Here is a 14,975-nt window from a genome sequence, read left to right as displayed (position 1 = left end):
AGCTTCAATTCCACGTTTAGTAACCAGATGTCCTAAGAATTTCCCGGAGGTAACACCGAAGGTACATTTAGCTGGGTTAAGTTTCATCCGATACTTCCTCAGGATCTGGAAAGACGCACGAAGGTGTACAAGATGATCAGACTTCTGTTTACTTTTGATCAGGAGGTCGTCAACATAGACTTCGACAAAATCACCAATATGATCTTTGAACATCGTTGTGACCAAGCGTTGGTACGTTGCCCTTGCATTTTTTAAACCAAAAGGCATAACCCGATAACAATATGTTCCCTGTGCCGTGATGAAAGTAGTATGCTCTTGATCAGGAGGGTACATGAGTATCCGGGTTGTAACCCAGAAAAGCCGCCACGTAAAGAGAAGATCTCATGTCCCGCAGTGGCATCCGACCAATGTGTCAATACGAGGAAGAGGAAAACAATCCTTCTTACAAGGCTTGTTCACATCCAGATAATCGACACACATTCGCAGTTCCCATTCTTTTTCTTGACAGCTACAACGTTAGAGATCCAAGTAGGGTATGTGATCTTTTCAGATGTACTTAGCCTTAAGCAATTTATCCACCTCTTTGTCGATAGCCTCAAGACGCTCGGGACCCATCTTTTTCGAAGTTTCGCTTAACCGCACGACGCTCGGATCCAAATTGAGCTTATGGCAGGCGATGGAGAGGATCAATTCCGTGCATATCCTCATAACTCCAAGCAAATACATCTCGAATTCTTGTAAGAAATTTATCAACTCTTCTCTAGTCTTCGGGTCCAACATGGTGCCAATCGAGACTCGCCGAGGTTCGAACCATCTCCTATGTCGACTTCATTAACCGGTTCTAATGTTGGGGAGTCCTCCTCCTCTCATCCGCCCTATAGAATCTAATGGAATTATATCCAAAGGTGCCAACACTATGTCTTGAGAGGGAGACTCGCTCAGTAATTGTTATTTGGCAAAACCGAACCCGCCCCTGTTATTGGAGTAGTTCCGAACCATTTTGAGAAGAGCTGCATAGCATCGCTTGGAAGCTTGTTGATCTCCTTTGATCACCACGATATTGCCTTGGTGAGGGAACTTCAAGGTTTGGTGATAAGTACTTGGAACCGCTTTCAAGCAATGAAGCCAACTCCTACCAAGAATAGCATTATATTGGCGAAACTCCCCGACAATCGCGGAAGTTGACATTTAGAGCGACGCCAAGAGCTTTGACTGTCAATTCAATCTCCTACTGCATCGCCATGTCACCATTAAATCCATACAAAGAAGATTTCACGGGATGAAGTTCCGTTTCTAGAATCGGCATTTGCTTGAAAGCATGATAGTAAAGTATATCTGCAGAACTCCCAGGGTCGATGAGGATCCTATGCATATCACACCCAGCAACTTCTAAGGATAGAACCAACGCATCCGAGTGTGGAAAGAAAACCCCTTTTGCGTCGTCATCAGTGAAAACAACCGCGGAGTTAGATTCCTTGGTTGGTTTGGAAGTGACATTGTTAATGCTTTCGCAAATGCTTCGCCTGTCTTTCCTGGTACCTTTGCCCTCTACTCAACTTTTCAAATGGGCGTTTAGAATTGCCCCCAGCGATCGTGTGAATCACTACCTTATCCGTTCCTGTCTCTGCATTGTGTAAATTGGTGTTAGGAATTGCGGTAGTATTCTGAGTTGGAGTACCCTTATATTCATCTAGTAACCCTCGGTCTACGAGATCCTGAATTCCATGTTTAAGAGACCTACAATTCTTAGTTCCATGACCGGCCTGTTTATGGAACTTACAGTATACGTTTGTATTCCTAGCTCCAATAGCACCGGGTTTCATCTTTGGAGGGTTCTTTAACATGTTCTTGTTCTTGATGGCATCGAAGATGTCCTCGTAAGGATGAGTTAAAGTGGTAAAGTCCCTATCCAGCGGGGGTAGTTGCTCACTTCCTGACGTGTCACTAACCTTTTGCCTCTTGGACTTATCTTGATAGGAATTCCTGTCGACTGACTTGTGGTCCGACTGTGGTTCCTCGGACTTCCTATCATCATAATGACTATCAGAACTCCTACCAACAGGAGCGGAGGTGACACTGGTTATCACTCTTTTATGAGAAGAGTCCCTGTCCAATAGGTCTTCTTCCAGTTCCGCATACTTATCAATCCGAGCCCGCGAACTCTGTCATGTTTGTAGGCTTCTTTTTCTTCAAAGAGGTGTATAGACCGTAAGGCGGGATCTAATCCTTTCTAAAGGCCACAATGGCGAGGGTCTCATCAACGTTGTCAACATGCAATTGAACCTCGTTAAATCTTTTGGTGAAATCCCTGATACGCTCGTCCTTTCGGATTTTCATATCAAACAGTGCATCAACGGTTTTAATGTAGGGTCGGTTGCAACTGAATTTCGCAATGAACTTGATGGATAGCACCTTAAACTCGTGAATGCTGCCCCTGGGTAGCTTCGCGGTACCGATTTAGCCGAAGTCCGGTCAAACTTGAAGCAAAATACCGGCACAAATAATGATCTTTCGTAGAAAGACCCACCATTGCTTGACGATAACCGAGCACATGAGAGACTGGATCTCCTTTGCCATTAAATTTAGAGAACTCGGTGGTTTATAATCATGGGGGATGTATCCACTCATAACATGGTCGTGAAAAAGGAGTTCCAATGTCACCCTCGATTCTTCGACCGAACAACCGACTCATCCATCTTGGTTGGTTTGAACCTCGTAGTTCCTCTAGTATTTGGCGCCTTTGAGTTGTGCAAGAGTAGTCGGTTCATGAATTTGAGTTCTCGTTGTTGTACCTCAGACCTAGACTCTCATAGTTCTCATCTTGATGATAACGTGGTTCCGTTCTCGAGATCGAAAGTGGAGGAGTTTGCAAAACTGGATCGGGAACCGAGGGATTCCGAGGTAATGAAGGTTCCCTTGAAACTGAAAGTCTTCTTCGTCGAGGTTGACCTTAATAGTTGTGGATTCGGGCAAACACATTCGACGCCCATCCTCGTACCTTGAGAACTTGAATACCAAGAGAAGTCGGCCCGTGTGAGCTTGAGTGTTGGGTGGGATCCACTCGGATTATAATCGAACTGGTTGGTCGCTATGATACCCAGTGAAGTAAGGTATATAAGGTGTAGGACGCGTACCCCTCACCGTGGTCGGGACTTCGGTGGACGGAGGCGCCCCCGCGTTTCCATCAAGAGGGCAACACTCTTGGAGGTGAACGACCATCCCGTGCGTGCGGTAGTAGTCTTGTAAGAAACGCAAACGAGCCTCCTGTCAACCACGTTCGGCCATCACAGCATCCATGATGGCTTGGTTGGTTATGGCAGATGGGGAGTATCGTTGTTAGGCTCATTTTCTTCGACCTCGTCCAAAACGACGATCTCCTCTACGTTCAGATTGTCTTTGAGAAGTAACATGTGGGTTATTGATCTCGTTATTCCCCCCGTTACTTTGATTCGCATTGGCTCTTGTAGTAACCATGATTTTGAATCAAAGTGAAGAAAATATATATATATTTTTTAAAGAACAACCAACCCAAAAAAAATCGGTGGGTAGGAGAACCTAGAACTGAAAAAATGTCGACCAAGAAATCAAATCAATTCTGTATAGTTCCCCACAGACGGCGCCAATTGTGTGATGATTTTTCCTAATCAAGAAACACAAATATTTTGTTGATGATCAAAGAACAACTAGAAGTATTTAATCAATAAGAAGAAGAGATTTAGAAGATGATGAGTTGAACCACGTTCTTTAATGGCTGCCTACGTATCCTGTGTATATGAATCAAACTCAAAGCGTAGTTCAACTATTCTATTTATAAGAATAGATGAGATTTCCCAATTAGTGTTTAACTAGGAAACTGTCTCTTGTTAAGTATCACCTTGATGAATAGATGAGGTTTCCCAATTAGTGTTTAACTAGGAGACCGTCTCTTGTTAAGTCTCATCTTGACTCTTCTAGAAGCCCCATGTTTCCCAAGTCAAATAGGTCTCCTTTATTGACTTAAACAATAGAAAAACATGTTTAGGTTCGGAGTCGTAGTTAGAGCTCCGAGCCTAGTAGTTGAGCTCCGGATTTGGAGTTCATAGTTAGGAGTTGGTTATACGAACCTACAACTCCAACTAGTTCCAAAGCCCAATTTAACCTGCCTCGAACCTAGTAGTTGAGTTCTGGATTTAGAGTTCATAGTTAGGAGTTGGTTATACGAACCTACAACTCTAACTAGTTCCAAAGTCCACGAACCTCTTCTTCTTGTCTCACTTCCGAACCTAGGAAGTAAGAGGATTTGGACTTGAAGTGTGTTATGGTACTTTCTACCCACACCAAGACCATATCCGAGCCTTACGAAAATGCTACCACGTGTTACATATCTATTTGTTAAAATATGCACACATACTAGCGACGTCCCAAAACCTACTCTGCATTCGATCTATTGATTTGTTTCAAGTAGGGACTGAATACAAGGTTTCTGTCTTCACAGTTTAGCTCCAGTTTCTTGCTCTTTTTTACCTTTTTTCATCCTAAGTCCTAACTAAGAACAAAATGTTTTTTAGTCCAAAATAATCAACCCTTTGTTTAGCACCAGTATTCCTTTTTTTTTTGTTTGCATTGCTAGGTAAGTATAATTTCTATTGATAGGAAAATGAGTACATAGTACAAGATATGTGGGGATGTAAAATCCCATAATTCAAACTGAAAATAAAGCCAAAGGTCGCCCCAAGCATGCAGAACTGTTTTCTAATAGAAGAACCAAGCAATTATGGGAACAATTACGTGCTGCGCACCATTTGGTAACCTAGCTAAAGGGATTAGGAAAAAAAAAAGAAGGAATTATTGAAGGCACTTTTGGTTCATATTTATGTATTATAAATAGTTAAGTTTAATTTGGAGATGCCATTCCAGCATTCTGTCAAGGTGTAGGATTCAAGAGAGTTCAAGTTTTTCAGTGGGGTTCTCCTGATGTTCTGATCATCTGATACATCTCTTTTAGTCCTGTTTGTTGGAAAAGTTTAGTAAAGTTTTGACCCTACTAATTAGGATGATCATCTATATTTAGTTAGGTACCTTCCTTATCCACAGTTTAAAGTTTTCTTATATACTTAGATGGGATATTTGGATGGATATGTTATCATATCAGCACTGGTCAACCAAAACAATTATACAATGTCATGCATCCCCACATCTAAATTAGACATTTATGGAAATGTTTCCAGACATATTCCTCTGTTTTTCTTTCTAGTCTGCAAGTCTTTCAAAACTGCAAGACTAGAACAAGAAATGGCCATACAAAATAAAATTCCTGGTATTTATTCCACAAGCGTTTACACAAGATTTTCATCTTATTGTACTTCATTAGGTAATTTGTACAAATCAGAAATAGATTGAAGGACTAGAATTTGGAACGCTACTGCGACATATAGGGGATCTAGAAATAAAACTTCTTGCAAATATGTCTGTTTAAAAAGTCTCTTCGATTAGATGGGGTTTGCAAATTGCTAATCCCCACCACTTGTTGACATTGTCCCTTCATTTAATGTCGACACGATAATCAGTGTATGCTTCCTTTATTTCAATCTCAAGTGTTACATTTGATTTACTTCATCAGCTCCCACGCGTGGCTAGAGGCTACACACTTGATCGTGCAACTTGAGAGTTTAATTCTCGATTTCAGGTTTTGATTAGGATTATCGGTCTTGTATTTGGTTGCTTATTTTATAGAAGTAGCCAATATATCATGCATGTAGCATCTAGGTATGCTTTGTCTTTGTCCCCCCTTTCCCCCAGTTTTATATTGTTGCTATTTCAATGAATCTATTTGTTATTCTGATTGAGGGACTTTTACATCGTAAGTCACAGGTGGAGTATTCTGATGGTTGTCTTTGCCCTGTATGAAGAAAAAAAAATAGATGTCTTTGGGGACCACGCAACATATTGTAACCATTTTTCCAATTTTAAATACTGATATGATCATGTTAGAGACATTTTATATGATGTATTTTGGAGGGCTAGAATACAAATAAAGAAAGAGACTCCTGTTAACTTTCTTATATATCCGAATGAGGGCAGATCAACACTTCAGCCTGCGGACGTCTTGATTTATAGTTGGTCTGAGGAAAACACGACGTGTGTGTGATGAACTAATCCGTAGTCTCTTTGTTGGTAGGGTTGGGGAATGATGACTTTGAGGTGGAAGAAACAATTAAGAGAGTAATGACATAGAAAATGGAGAAACATGAGAAAACTTGTAGGGTTAACTAACATTGTTTTATTCTATTTAGTTTGAACACTCTTGGATTCTTAAGACAACAATTTATTGAACTTCTCAAGAGATTTCAAAAAGTTATAGACAGTAACGTAACAACTGGTTCTAAAGAGTTTGTTTTTAAAAGAATATAATGCTATTTAAAAAGAACTTGCAGTGCAGTTTACTGCACGTTTGTCATAATTATTTGTAATATTTGTTTATCAATAAAATTTTCACTTGATTAAAAAAAAAAAAAAAAAAAAAAAAAAAAAAAAAAAGCTCAATCTAATATCTGAATTTCATTAACATCTATGGTTACACTTATTTTTGCAATTGCTAATTAAAAACATCCTACTCCGGGCGTACCTGGCGAGCTAGCCACTAGAGCTGTCCATGGGTTCTAACAAGTGCTAATTTTTTGACACGTGTCTCATAATAACCATTTCAGCTTTGTTCTAAAACGCGGCGATTTACCAATATGTCCCCAAACTTTTAATACTTAAAATAAAATCTAAAGGGTAAATTAGAGATTCACCACTTCAAAATCAGTTACGCGCACAAAAAAAACAATTGTACGCCTAGCCCCCCAAAATCAGAAGTCAACACTAGCTGGAAGTGGTAAAATAAAGGAAACAAATCTATATTCTCTCTCTTTCTTTTTGTTTTTGATTTTCGGACCGTTGGATTTCGGATCCAACGGTCTCGAAACACTCATCCCTATAGGGATATCCTCGTGGTAGCCCAGATCTAAAATAAAAGAATTAATGAACTTTTTCCAGGATCACTTTAAGTACTATAGAGTACAGATGACTATCAAATGAATGTGTTTTTTGTCATTTTTTTCCCTACAAAATTTAAGAGGAAACTTGCCACTGCATTTCCTCAAACTTTTATAATCAGAATGTTATGAATCAATACTGGGGGTAGTACTTATCTCATTCAGAATATCATATTTCTCAACATTCCTTGCCAAAAAACTGATAATGAGTATCATTCAATTCATTCAACTTCTCAACAAGTTGATAGAGGCGAATTTGACTCAATTATTACAATTATCACTGCGAAAGAAACTTTGCGAGTGAAAAACAGTATTGTTCCTTAACCGGCCATCAACGCAAGGTAGTTTTCGTTATTTTTTGTAACACGGATTTTCTTTCTCGAGTCACTATGACAATGGACAGTTCTAAATATGGACGCCAATTAAGAAAGTATAGCACAGATCCTCGAAATTGTAAACTCTATTAAATACTACATAACAAAAAATCCTATTCGATACATCTAGTGATGTGATCATGTCGTTTGGAAGGTTGCCATCCTCCACCTCATCTATGATGACTTGACTGGTTGTTGGACCTTACATTCATGCACTCTCTGAAGGCTAATTTGAATAAAGTGATTTACTGGGTCAGCTACTCAGCTTATTTAGCATTCAATGCCTACACTCTCATAGCACCCTGGCTCTCCTTTTAAATGCATGAACATATACGCTTTCTTGAATCTTAAAATGGCCTTCGATCTGGCTCTAAGTGATACAGAGGAGTTGCAGGTCCCAGGTATAAACATATTTGACTGAAAATATTGGCACTGTCTTCAACATTGGACTCAATCCAAGACAGAAGACACTGACCTGAATATGAAGTTTTTAAATTTATGTGTATTTTGTCCCTGAGACCAGATTCCCAAGTTTAGATGTTTCTTGAGCACGTACTCACAGATGAAACCATCATGCAAATGTGGTTTGTGTTACTGAAAGTTTGAACTCTGGTATGCAAGTTTTAAAATTTCGGCATGTATTATTAGAAGTTGTTTTGTATGTCAGAATGCAGAGCGCGCACTCTATTCAAGGCACAATTAGAGCACACCCACGCCTCACATCCTGTTTAGAAATCCACCGCTTGTGTTTGTACAGACTCGCACCGTTTGTGTTTATTCATATTTTAGGAACTTGTAATTTCTATATAAACTATTGTAATTTCATTAGAAATCAATCAAGTAAATATTCTCAAATCTCTCTCTCTCTATCTAATTTATCATGATATCAGTCTAATTTCAATCCAAACCCTAACCCTAACCGCTCTAAGCTTCCGCCTCCTCTCAATTCTCAATGGCCGATGCATCAAACACCAATAATGACTCTCCTCCAGATTCCGCTGATCATTTCTTTGTACACCACTCAGATAGTCCCACGGCTATTCTCGTCTCTCTTCTGTTATTCAATGACAATTATCCGACTTAGTTACGGTCTATCTATAGAGCCCTTCGAGCAAAGAATAAGTTTGATTTTGTCGATGGCTCTGTCACATCTCCTAGTACTCCCAAAGAAAAATCCAAGTGGTCGCGATGTAATGACCTCGTTGCTTCATAGATTCTCAATTCTATTATTCCAGATATCCGTGGAAGCATCCTCTATGCCGACTCTACATCCGAAATCTGGAAAGATCTAGGTGACCGTTTTTTACAAACTAATGCACCCAAGGTCTTTTAACTGAAGGATTCTGTCACTCTTCTCAAACAAGACAATCTTCCAATATCTGTTTACTTCACTTTACTTAAATCTTTATGGGATGAATTAAGTTCTTTGTCTACTATGTCTGTTTGTACTTGTGGTCATGTATCTATTTTTGCCAAAGAGGTTAAAGACGGTCGTTCTATGAAATTCATGCAAGGCCTAAATGCTTGTTTTCAATCCATTCGCAGTCAAATTCTTTTAATGGATCATTTTCCTCGTATCTCCAAGATTTATTCTTTAATCCGACAAGAAGAGAAGCAACAAGATATTCATGCACTCTCTCTTCCTTCTGCTCCAGATGTCTTTCGAAAGTACCCACTTTCAAAGACCAACCGGGCTCTTCTTCTTCAATTCAGGCCCGTCCATTGTAAAACGCATTTAAAACCCAAGATATTGGCAAGGCGTCTTGTTCCAATTTAAACCCCGGGTTTTTCAAAAAAACAGGTTTTAAACTTAAAACCGTTTAAAACCCGAGATTTTGAAAAGAAAACGCGAGAAAGGGTTTTGGAGTTTATAACCTTTTTGAAGAGTGGACTAACGATCGACTTATTGAGATAATTCTATTTTGCTTTGGACTATTAATAATTGGAAATTTTAAAGTTATTAACTTATTTGTAGTACTTGATTATGTCATTATGGTTGGTAATTAGTAGTATCTTATTTAGAGTCGTATTTTGGTACTGAATCTAAAACTTTTAGTATTTGGATGAGTAATTATAATTTGATACTTTCATGTATTTGAATTTTATTTCATTTGTATTATTATTATTTTTATTTTATGTGTCTATTTTTTTTCCACTCTTATAAAAAATTCAAACTCTTTATCTATATTATATTATTTATCTTCGATTTTACCGCTTTTTTACGATATTATACGCTTTTAACCCGCTTTTTATGCCCTATATTTTTTTGCTTTTTTTCCATTTTTTTTCGGATACATTCCGTTTTAAAACACCTAACTAAGTCTTTTTTTCAAGTACACCATTTTAAACCCGCATCACTGCATTTTTGGTGACAATGGGCTCGTTTAAACCTCCTCCAAAGACAACACCGGTTCGCAGAATAAATTTTGATGGCATAGCTTAGATCTGGGACAACCAGAGGCTGGCGATGTGTGCTCGTCCATTCTGCAATCACTGTAACCGGATTGGACATCATATTGGTACATGTTACAAACTGCACGATTATCCCCAAGCCTGCTCAAGCCAATTCGGTGGCTACGGACTCTAATTTTCTTGTTTTCTCCACCGAACAATACAACCAACTTCTCAATTTGTTTGATTCAGGTAGTACCACTTCACAAGCAAACCTGACAGGTATATCTCTCTCGTGTTTTTCTAAATCCATATGGATCATTGACTCTGGTGCTACCAATCATGTATGTTCATCATTACATTTGTTTTCTCATTATCATACTTGTTTAACATATTCTACTCTTAAACTTCCGGATGGAACAGACCATTTAATTACTCATGTTGGTAGTGTTATTCTCTCTCCTCTATTGCGTCTTGACAACGTTCTGTTCGTTCTCACTTTTTATTTTAACTTGCTTTCCATTAGTGAATTAGTCAAATCTCACCTTATCCCTGTCACGTTCACTAATGATTCTTGTCTTTTTCAGGACCAGTTATCGAAGAAGAAGATTGGATTGGGACAACTTAATGGGGGACTCTACCATCTCCAACTAGCTTCCGCTTGCTCATCCCACAACTCCACCACCAAAAATTTATGACATTATCGCTTAGGACATCTCTCTTCCACGCCTTTGCAGATTTTAGCTAAGCAGTTTCCTTTCATTTCTAGTTCCAATAATGCTACTTGCAATATATGTCCACAAGCTAAGCAAACACGTTTATCTTTTTCTCATAGTTCAATAAAAACTATTAGACCTTTTCAAATGATTCATTGTGACATTTGGGGTCCTTTTCATTTACCATCCTATTCCAATGCGCGCCCGTTTTTTCTTAACTATTGTCGATGATTTTAGTCGTGCTACATGGATTTATTTTATGGATGTCAAATCTAAAATTGTCATGCATTTACAATTTTTTTTTCCATGGTTCATACTCAATTTCATTCTACGATACATTCGCTCATATCTGACCATAACAACATTGATGACCATTTTCATGAAATCCAAGTCCTTCGATCCGACAATGGATCCGAATTTATATCCCACAACATGCAAAAAAAATTTCCAAACATGGGGTTATCTACCAACGTAGTTGCGTTGCTACTCCCCAACAAAACGTTGTTGTTGAAAGAAAACATCGTCACTTACTCAACGTTGCATGAGCATTACGTTTTCAAGCTCATCTCCCATTATCCTTCTGGGGTGAATTAATACATTCTCACCGCAGGCTATCTCATTAATAAAATTCCTAGCACCTTGTTAAATGGCAAATCACCTCATGAGCTTTTGCTTACAACACCTCTCACTCTTGCCCATCTTCGTGTTTTTTGTTGTTTATGTTTTGCTCACAACACTTTCATTAAAAATAAGTTTGATCACCACGGGAAACCTGACATCTTTATTGGTTATCCTTATGCTCAAAAAGGCTATCGCATTTATGATTTATCTTCCAAGAAAATTTATACTTCCCGTGACGTGATTTTCCATGAGAATGTATTCCCCTATCAACATTTATCTTCCCCACCATCACATATGCAAGTTTATCCCTTACCCATCCCAGACAATGAAACTTTCGACATTCAATCCTCTCCTGTAATTCCAATAGAGGGAGCGCGCCCTAATCCAGCACAAATCAAGTGCGCCCGCGCCTTCCTTTCTGTAACTCCAGTAGACAGAGCGCACACGCCCTCTGCTCCAGTATAGATAGAGCACACCCGCGCCCTCCCTCTTGATAATCTTCTAACTCAGACACATCCATCACCCGCAATTTTGGAACTCCCTCAGCCACCACACCCCAACCTTCCTACCTCCCCTCGATCTACTAGAGTCTAAACCCCCACCACTTCTCATCAAAAATTATCATTGTCCTACTCTCACCAAGGCACCCACCGGTCCCTCGCCAACCAACCTCCAATCGGACTCTAAGGTAACACGGTCTTCCACTCCATATCCTATGACTTTCTATGTTTCTGACACTAATTTTTTTACTTGTCATAAAGTTTTTTTGTCTAAAGTGTCTTCTTCAGTTGTTCCTACATCTTTTTCTCAAGCTGTTAAAATTTCAGAATGGAGAGCTGCTATGGCTGCTGAAATTGCAGCTTTGGAACAGAATAATATATGGACTCTTGTTCCATTATTTTCTCATCATAAGCCTATTGGTTGTAAATGGGTTTTCAAAATTAAATATCATTCAGATGGTTCTATTGAACGTTACAAAGCTCGTCTTGTTGCCAAGGGTTACAATCAGATTGAAGGCCAAGACTATCATGACACTTTTGCTTCGTTCGTTGCTAAATTAGTCACCGCTCGACACTTCTCCATCCATTGCTACTATCAGACATTGGTCCCTTCATCAGCTGGATGTCCACAATGCCTTTCTCCAAGGCGATTTGGATGAAACTGTCTATATGACCTTACCTCCTGGATTTGGCAAACAGTGGGAACACAGGATCTGTCGCCTCAATAAGTCCTTATATAGACTCAAGCAGGCTTCTCGGTAATGGTTTGCCAAACTATCTACCACTCTTATCACTGCCGGCTTCACTCAGTCTAAGTTTGATTATTCTCTATTCACTAATATTTGTGGTTATAACACTAGTAGAAAAAAGGCTTTTTGTGACTGTTTTAAAATATTATTTGTGACTGTTCTGTTCGAAACGGTCACAAATGACATAAAAGGGTTTTTGTGACTGCTTTAAAAAAAAAATTGGTGACGTGCGTTTTCAAAACAATCACAAATGGTTTTTTCTAAAGAAGGTGTATATGTGTGGAGAACTATTTGTGACTATTTCACTAAAATAGTTACATATTATCTGACCCTTAAGTGACCGTTGGACCCATTACTTGACCCAACTAGTTTTTGGTCCAGCGCGCCCACAACTCCACTAAAAAACAACTAATTCGAAATACAACACGCCCACTTTATATCACCATCTTATATGATCCATTCAGTTTTCGATTAGTGTCGCCACAACTCCACTAAAAAATAACTACTTAGGGCATCTCCAATGGAGGGTGTAAATTGTTTAAAGAGTAAAATTTATACTCTAAATGTCAAAAACATGTTTCCAATGGGGGGTATAAATCTTAGGTGATAAGCTAATAATCAATATAGGGGGTGGGGAATTCCCGATCCGGCTATTAGTTAATAAACATCTCGGCGTCATTTGAAAGTTGCCCCAATTAAAAAAGTCGGGACGTCACTTAAACTCACGTTTGTTTTATTTTTTTTAGAATTGTAAAGTTTGCGACAGGTGAAGACCGTCATTTATTGGTTGGCCCAGTTTTAATAAACTACGGACGTTACTCAATGTGACGTGCCTTATATTATTTTTTTGGTTAAACCCCTTAATTTAACTTTGACCGCCGATTTTTCTCAAATTTTTAATTTTACAAACTCTTAAACTTTGTTACATTGGATACCATTTTGGATGTGGAAACTATTAATGTGTAAGAGGGGCCATAAAATCCTAGTGGCACCTATGTGACACTTATGTGGAGGTGTATATATACACTCTCCATTGGAGATGCCCTTAGACCACACAAATTAGACACACCAACATAGCCCAGTGAGCCCACATTCCTTCAAAAACTTCCAGCCCAGTGAGCCATACGTGCTCTCCTCTACAAAAAAAGGAAAAAGGTTCAAAACGCCCACGACTCTCTCTTCACTCGGGTTGTTAGGTTTTCCAGTTTCAAAAAGAAAATTTTGGTTAGTTGGGAACTCCGTTAACCAGTTTCAATGTCACAACGATACCCGATCTCACATTGAATGGATGATGCAGGCTCTTCTGATAGATGACAGCCTACGGGTTAGGTATATCATTAGCAGATGCAGTTCTCGTAGTTAAGGTGTTTAAAGCTTTTCACCAGTGAGCATCTTATTACTCTTTGGCACCGTCATGTCACTTTGTCTTTGTGTACATGTGCAGCCATTTGATTATGGACTAATACCAGGTCTGGCTTTGTCCGCAATAGAATAGTAAGTTTCCTCATTCTCAGAGTTCTTGATAGAATTTTTCTTCCTTGCTTCTCTTCAAAGGAATCACTCTTATTTGTATGCTTGGCAGTTATGTTCTTAGGGGTAGGTCCCCTTTGACCCTGAAGCATGGGAAACCTGATCACGAAGCAACAGAAGTAAAGCCTATTATCTGAAATTCGTAGGACTTGTGGGTTAGCACATGCTATACATTACTGACTTTTCTTTTCAAGATGGATCACTTACTAAACGACTGTATTTTGGGTGGAACCTAACGTCATATTCTCTAGATGTTTCTCCTGAATCTATCATATTGTTATCAAGCATTAGATTGTTAAAGGTGGTTAAGAATGTTTAATAGCATGATTTTGCTATGGTGGCTCACTGATTGAATGATTTAGAAACATACTAGTAAATGAAGGTAGTATCGGTGAACTTTAACTTTAAGGTACTTGCATATCTTGTCACCCATCAATCCCACCGAAGAAAAAGGTCTCATATAGTGATTATATTTGCTGAATACTACTTTTAACTCTTATGATATTTAGTAACTGTAATTTTTACGCAAATACTCTAATGTTTGTCTTTTGAGCTAGTGATTAAACTTGTTAGCTTTCCTATTTAATAAGCAGACTAGTTCAGTTTCCAAAACACTAGTTTAGATTTGGGCTAATGGGACTCTTGCCGTGGAAATATCATTTACCTTTCACCGGGGCTTACTGTAGCTTTGTAGCTCAGTAGAAAAGACTATTAACCTATGATTTTAGATGGTTTCATGGTATTTGCGATCATCTGATGCATGCTCTCGCATTTGCAGCCTGCGAGTTTGCACTCCCCAATCCAATACTTAAAAGCCGATGGGATGATATCGTGATGATGTGCCAACTTCTTTGTATAGGTTTGTTTGACCAAGAAATTCTTCTTTCATCTGTATGAAATTCTTCTTTCATTTGTATATCTATGTACATTAAGGGTTGTTTGTTCAGTCTTACTATACATTTCTTGTTCGATCTTAAATTTAAATTTTGCCCCGATATTGTTCCTATCTTAGCTTGGAGTCCTGTTTCTCCTTTGAACAATCATGTTAGGCAAGATTATTGTAGTCATGTAAGTCACA

This window comes from Coptis chinensis, chromosome 9, assembly GCF_015680905.1.
Source record: "Coptis chinensis isolate HL-2020 chromosome 9, ASM1568090v1, whole genome shotgun sequence".
Classification (NCBI taxonomy): Eukaryota; Viridiplantae; Streptophyta; class Magnoliopsida; order Ranunculales; family Ranunculaceae; genus Coptis; species Coptis chinensis.
This window is presented reverse-complemented; position numbering follows the sequence as displayed.